The sequence below is a fragment of the Salvelinus sp. IW2-2015 genome, unplaced genomic scaffold (genome assembly GCF_002910315.2).
Source record: "Salvelinus sp. IW2-2015 unplaced genomic scaffold, ASM291031v2 Un_scaffold1950, whole genome shotgun sequence".
Classification (NCBI taxonomy): Eukaryota; Metazoa; Chordata; class Actinopteri; order Salmoniformes; family Salmonidae; genus Salvelinus; species Salvelinus sp. IW2-2015.
In genome coordinates, this window is record NW_019943305.1 from 154,282 (window position 1) to 162,148 (window position 7,867).

Genomic DNA, 7,867 nt, shown 5'->3' on the forward strand with positions numbered 1-7,867 from the left:
CAAGCATTTTTTATTCTGACTACAAACAGACATGGGAAGGACACGGACTGTAATCTTCAAGGCATATTTAAAAAGTTATAATTCATTTGAAATATTCTGTAATACAATATAAAATTATCTTATTTGAGAACAATTATGCTTTTCATCATGGAAGTACATAGTACCGTATATCAATCAAACGTTTTTTATTCTGTCTACAAACAGACATGGGAAGAACACGTAATAAATTTTAAAAGTAATAATTTAACAAATAAAATATGTTTGTTTAAATAAATAAATAAATACAATGTAAATAATTACTCAAAACTTTTGAATACCTTTTCATTAAAAATAGTGATCCAACTCGTAAGTAGTAGTACATTGAAAAATCATTAACAATCTAAACCTGAGAATGGTCTATAAATAATCATTACTTCTGTCACAAAGAGTGATGCAGCATATTTATGGGCCTTATTACCCAAAGAGATCAATCTATAAGATATAGAGATAATCTGATTACTGTATCTATACAGTAGTATCTTCACTCACATTCGTTTTCATTAAGGTTCTTGAGGAATAATATGTACTTCTTTATTACTAAATGGGGTGGTCAGATCCTGGCATTCTCGTGGTGCAGATCCTGTCCTTCTTTAAAAATAAAACACATTGAATCATTAGTACTGTTGGATTCTGGGTAAACTTTGAACATTGTCATACACATAAGCGTAGTATATAAAGTAAGAGACTGGTTTTTATGTCAGAAGTTAATGGTTCTCTGTAGAAAGACAGACGGCTTTGGAATGTGTTGGGTGGATGGGAGGAAGTCACAGGATTGCTATAGGGGAAGCGGATGGACATCTGTGGATTAGAAGGAGGGGTTGAGGTCAGGGCAGATCCCCTGAAGGAGAATTATGGTTACTATCCTATTACCCTCTTCCTTTGGAACCATAAGATGTGAGGATTGGAGAGAAGGAGGAGTGTCTAAAGTGGATATATGTATACTTGTGATGATGAGAATATGTCTTTGTCTGAATACAGCTTTGTCAATCCTTTGGGAAGAATTAAACTTGGTTAAACTTCTCTAGAGTCCGTGAGTTATTTACTCTGAAAAATTAGAACCTAACAGAATGTAGCCTTCGGTGTCCTGAACCAACTTTTACAAATAGAGTGGGCAGAACTATGCCGCAGCTGTCAATTGTTGTCCCTGATTGGGAACCATATTTAGGTAGCCTGTTTTGTGGTGGGTTGTTTTTCAGTCTTTGTGTGTCTGCACCAGATAGAACTGTTTCGGTTTTCACTTTGTTGTTTTTGTATTATGAGTTGTTCACTTTCATTAAATAAGATGAACAATTACCACGCTGCACATTGGTCCTCCGATCCGTCAAACTTCTCCTCCTCAGACGAGGAGGAAGACGACAGCCGTTACACTCTACTTATGTTGGGGGTTAGGATGTTGAAGTCTGTAAGGCCAGGCACCACAGGCTGACATGACATGCTACCTGTTCCTGTAGATTTCCAGCACGCAGAGACATAAATATGTATCTATCTGATATCTCTCCTGACAGGGACTTGACAAATGAACCTAACAGAATGTAGCCTTCGGTGTCCTGAACCAACTTCTACAAATAGAGTGGAAGAACTATGCCGGAGCTGGACCAACGTCTACAAGTAGAGTGGGCAGAACTGTGCCGTAGCTGGACCTGAACCAACTTCTACAAGTAGAGTGGGCAGAACTATGCCGGAGCTGGACCTGAACAACGTCTACAAGTAGAGTGGGCAGAATTATGCCGGAGCTGGACCTGAACCAACGTCTACAAGTAGAGTGGGCAGAACTGTGCCGGAGCCGGACCAACGTCTACAAGTAGAGTGAGCAGAACTGTGCCGGAGCTGGACCAACGTCTACAAGTAGAGTGGGAAGAACTGTGCCGATAGGGTTCCTTAATGTTAGAAGAAGAAACAAGAAACAAAGAGATCTTCTGTTAAATCTGACAATTAATCTTGATGGTTGTAAAGTCGTCTCAAATAAAACTGTGAAGGACCTCGGCGTTACTCTGTACCCTGATCTCTCCTTTTGACGAACATATCAAGACTGTTTCAAGGACAGCTTTTTTCCATCTACGTAACATTGCAAAAATCAGAAATTTTCTGTCCAAAAATGATGCAAAAAAATTAATCATGCATTGTTTACTTCTAGGTTAGACTACTGCAATGCTCTACTTTCCGGCTACCCGGATAAAGCACTAAATAAACTTCAGTTAGTGCTAAATACGGCTGCTAGAATCCTGACTAGAACCAAGAAATTTGATCATATTACTCCAGTGCTAGCTTCCCTACACTGGCTTCCTGTTAAGGCAAGGGCTGATTTCAAGGTTTTACTGTTAAACTATAAAGCGTTACATGGGCTTGCTCCTACCTATCTTTCCGAGTTGGTCCTGCCGTAATACCTATACGTACGCTATGGTCACAAGACGCAGGCCTCCTAATTGTCCCTAGAATTTCTAAGCAAACAGCGGGAGGCAGGCTTTCTCCTATAGATCTCCATTTTTATGCAACGGTCTGCCTACCCATGTGAGAGACGCAGACTCGGTCTCAACCTTTAAGTCTTTACTGAAGACTTATCTCTTCAGTAGGTCATATGATTGAGTGTAGTCTGGCCCAGGAGTGTGAAGGTGAACTGAAAGGCTCTGGAGCAACGAACCGCCCTTGCTGTCTCTGCCTGGCCGGTCCCCTCTCTCCACTGGGATTCTCTGCCTCTAACCCTATTACAGGGCTGAGTCACTGGCTTTACTGGTGCTCTTTCATCCGTCCCTGGGAGGGGTGCGTCACTTGAGTGGGTTGAGTTTACTGACGTATCTTCCTGTCTGGGTTGGCGCCCCCCCTTGGTTTGTGCTGTGGTGGAGATCTTTGTGGGCTATACTCGGCCTTGTCTCAGGATTGTAAGTTGGTGGTTGAAGGTATCCCTCTAGTGGTGTGGGGGCTGTGCTTTGGCAAAGTGGTGGGGTTATATCCTTCCTGTTTGGCCCTGTCCGGGTTTCTTCTGATGGGGCCACAGTGTCTCCTGACCCCTCCTGTCTCAGCCTCCAGTATTTATGCTGCAGTAGTTTATGTGTCGGGGGGCTAGGGTCAGTTGGTTATACCTGGAGTACTTCTCCTATCTTATCCAGTGTCCTGTGTGAATTTAAGTATGCTCTCTAATTCTCTCGTTCTCTCTTTCTTTCTCTCTCTCGGAGAACCTGAGCCCTAGGACCATACGTCACGGCAAAACCGGGCATGATGACTCCTTGCTGTCCCCAGTCCGCCTGGCCTTGCGCTATTCCAGTTTCAGCTGTTCTGCCTGCGGTTATGGAACCCCTACCTGTCCCAGACCTGCTGTTTTGAACTCTTAATGATCGGCTATGAAAAGCCAACTGATATTTATTCCTGATTATTATTTGACCCAGCTTGTCATTTATGAACATTTTGAAAATCTTGGCTCTCTCTAATTCTCTCCTTCTCTCTTTCTTTCTCTCTCTCGGAGGACCTGAGCCCTAGGACCATACGTCACGGCAAACCGGGCATGATGACTCCTTGCTGTCCCCAGTCCGCCTGGCCTTGCTGCTATTCCAGTTTCAGCTGTTCTGCCTGCGGTTATGGAACCCCTACCTGTCCCAGACCTGCTGTTTTCAACTCTTAATGATCGGCTATGAAAAGCCAACTGATATTTATTCCTGATTATTATTTTGACCATGCTTGTCATTTTATGAACATTTTGAAAATCTTGTCTCTCTCTAATTCTCTCTTTCTTTCTCTCTCTCGGAGGACCTGAGCCCTAGGACCATACGTCAGGACTACCAGGCATGATGACTCCTTGCTGTCCCCAGTCCGCCTGGCCTTGCTGCTATTCCAGTTTCAACTGTTCTGCCGCGTTATTCTTGATTATTATTTGACCATGCTTGTCACTTATGAATATTTTGAACATCTTGGCATAGTTCTGTTATAATCTCCACCCGGCACAGCCAGAAGAGGACTGCCACCCCTCATAGCCTGGTTCCTCTCTAGGTTTCTTCCTAGGTTTTGGGCCTTTCTAGGGAGTTTTTCCTAGCCACCGTGCTTCTACACCTGCATTGCTTGTGTTTTGGGGTTTTAGGCTGGGTTTCTGTACAGCACTTTGAGATATCAGCTGATGTACGAAGGGCTATATAAAATAAACTTGATTTGATTTGATTTGATTTGTCCGGGGCTGGACCTGAACCAACATCTACCAGTAGAGTGAGCAGAACTGTGCCGGACCTGAACCAACATCTACCAGTAGAGTGGAAAGAACTGTGCGGAGTGACAAGTCTACAGTAGAGTGGCAGACTGTCCGGAGCTGACCTGAACCAACGTCTACAAGTAAGTGGGCAGAACTGTGCCGGAGCTGGACCACTTTGGTGTCTTATCGCATATTGTGTGCGTGTGTGTGTATGTGCTGTGTGTGTATGCGTGTGTGTGTATGTGCGTGTGTGTGTATGGTGCGTGTGTGCGTTCGTATAAACTTTAAAATCCTCGCCCTCTTCAGACTGGAGAGACTAAATAAAGGAGTCAGATAAGATCTCTCCATCCTCATAGAGAGGATTGTGGGGTAACGACATGTATCTCTTGTACATCATAAATCTGGTCTGTATATCTTGGTTGAGGTCTACAGGGTGATGAACAGTGAAGCTATCACATCTCCTTTCACTGGATGCACCCAAATGGCACCCTATTCCCTATATAGTGCACTAGTTTTGACCAGGGCCCATAGGGTACTAGTGCACCATATAGTGAATGGACGGATGCCATATGGGACACAGTGATTGTGCGATATGTCCTCCTCTGCTTCTGTTGGATGTTGAAGTCTGTAAGGCCAGGCACCACAGGTGCACTGACATGAATGCTACCTGTCCTGTAAATTTCCAGCACGCAGAGACATAAATATGGTATCTATCTGATATCTCTCCTTAATTGATACTATGTACTAAGTACTATGTACTTCCACCATGAAAAGCATAATTGTTCACAGGGTTTGTACAGTTTTAAAAAGGCCTTTAATAAAGTCAGACTGAAATGAATATTTAAATGCATGTAAGTTTTATTTTGTTGAGTCTCTTATTCAATGGGTAAAAGTAATGTATAGCAACCCCAGGTGTAAATTAGTAAATAATGGCCACTACTGTTGTAACGTCTGCTTCCAACTCACACTCTCAAACACATAGATCCCCTAAACGTAGCTCACTTTCCAGCCCACACTCTCAAACACATAGATCACCTGAACGCAACTCACTCTCCAGATCCCAATCACCTGAATTCTGATCACCTGTTCACACACCTGTATGTCATTATCACACACTATTTAGTTCAGTTTTTTGCACCCCATCATTGTGAGGTATTGTTTGTTTTTGTTACACGTTCTAGTCGGAGCTCTGTTTATTTCCGTATTAGTCCTCCCGTGTATCATAACGGGAGGACTAACGGACTAACATCCTCACTAACGACGCCTTTTTGCCTATTCACTGCCTGTACTTTTGCCCATCTGAATTCCTGTCAGCAACCTCTTGCCTGATCTCCCGGACTATGTCATTAGCCTTTCCCCTGCCTGTACTGTTACCTGTTTGTACTCCCTGTGTATGACCTTCTGCCTGTCCCTGGACCCAGCTACCTGCCTCCTCCTGTGGTCCTTTCCTAATAAACACCTGCTGCGCCCTGCGCTTGAAACCAGCTTCTGTCTCCCATTGTATTCATTACTACTGTCAAGAAGAGTTAAACAAGGGTGTCCACTGTTACCATATGTATTCATTATGGCCATTGAAATGCTAGCTATTAAAATCACATCAAATAAGGACATTAGGGGATTAGCCTTAAACCCCCCCCCCCAAAAAAATCCCAGGCCTAAAATCAAAGGTGTCCATATTTGTCGATGACTCAAGTTTTATATTAAGTCCACAAGCTAGATCCCTGCAATGTCTCATTGAAGATCTAGATGATTTTCTGGCCTGAAACTCAATTATGATTGAAGTATRTCATATTACGTTTTGGATGTTTAAAAGACAACTTTTACATTACCCTGCAGTTTACCTATAAAATGGGTGATGTTGAAGTAGTACTTGGTATTCATATCATAAAAAATATTAATGAGCGCTCCACAATGAATTTCAATAACAAATGTGCACAAATAGGCAAGATCCTGCAACCATAGAGGCAAATACCTGTCTATTTATGGAACAATTACTCTGATTAACTCTGTTACTCACTTATTTATGGCGCTCTGTACTCCTGATAACTTGTTTTTCAAATCATATGAGCAAAAAATATTTTGCTTTATCTGGGATGCTAAACCAGACAAGATAAAGCCTGCCTATCTATGTAATAAATTTGAACTGGGTGGGCTGAGATTATTACATTTTAAAAGCTTCAGTTATACAAAAGTTTTACTTAAACCCAAAATGGTTCTCAAGTAGATTACTAAAAGAAGCTCATCCCTTGTTTAAAAGTGGCATTTTTTCCTTTTTGCAGATTGCCACTCTAACCGATGTGAAATGGCTAGCTAGTTAGCGGTCACTTGCCCTGAGACCTTGAAGTAGTTGTTCCCCTTGCTCTGCAAGGGCCATGGCTTTTGTGGAGCGATGGGTAACGATGCTTCGAGGGTGGCTGTTGTCTATGTGTGCAGAGGGTCCCTGGTTTGAGCCCAGGTAGGGGCGAGGAGAGAGACGGAAGCTATACTCTTACACCACTTCTCAATTGAAAATGAAACCATGTTCAGGGTTCTCCCTTTTTCAAACAGGCTATACAGAGCTGGTTACAATTTCATCCCATGGAAAGGAAGGAACAAATATTACAACAAATAATATTCCAACCCACATAGAAATCTGAAGAGGGTGGCAAGCAGAGATAGGTGGGATGGGATGAGGGAAACCGATGGTTGGAATATGGAACTGKAGATGAGAGGGAATTAAGTTTCTGAGTGAGGGGTAAATTGACAGTAAAAACATTTACATAAAAAAAACACAAAACCTCACATTCAAATGCACGCATTGGATGGTTGAGCGTTGGGCCAGTGGCCGASAGGTCGCTGGTTGGGGTTCCTGAGTCGACTGGGTGAGGGATCTGTCGATGTGCGCTTGAGCGGGGCACTTGATCTGATTGCTTCTGTGAATCACTCTGGATTGGAGTGTCTGTTAAATGACTAAAATGTTATGTAAATGTTGAGCGTCTTCACTGCAGGTGAATTGTATGTTTTTAAATTCAGTAGAACATTTTTTAAACACTCCCAAGGATGGGGAAAACCTGTTGTCATATCCATGTTATCTTTATGACCTTGAATATCTTTCTGCCGCTGTGGTTTCCCATAGGACTATTATTGTTATCACAAGATGACCATGTACTGTACATTTTTGTAGATTATCACCGGTAACCACGGTGACTCAGACCTGTCTGGGCCTCTCCACCCTGGTCTCTTATCTGCAGTCAGAGGATCTTGTTATTTCATTCAAGAGAGAAAATGGTCACTACAGCTAGCCTAACGTGACTCACAGCTCTCCGGGCCTTTCTACCCTGCTCTGTTATTGCGTACGTCACTGATGATTCAGGGGTCCCCTGTGGGTTGGCAGCAACACTGAAACTAGGATGTCACCTTCAGCCATGCCGGACATCCTCAACTGAGAAGAGCAGCGGTGCTATTTCTGCTTTGCTGTGAAATGAACATTGTGGTACAATGGCTGTGTCCCAAACGGCACCCTATTCCCTATATAGTGCACAACTTTGGACCAAGGCTCATAGGGCTGTGGTCAAAAGTTGTGCGCTATATAAGGAATAGGGTGTAATTTGGGAGGCAGCACATATCTCTGGGTCGGCGAGCCAGGTGTATAGTTAGGCCTACTTTATGTCTCAACAG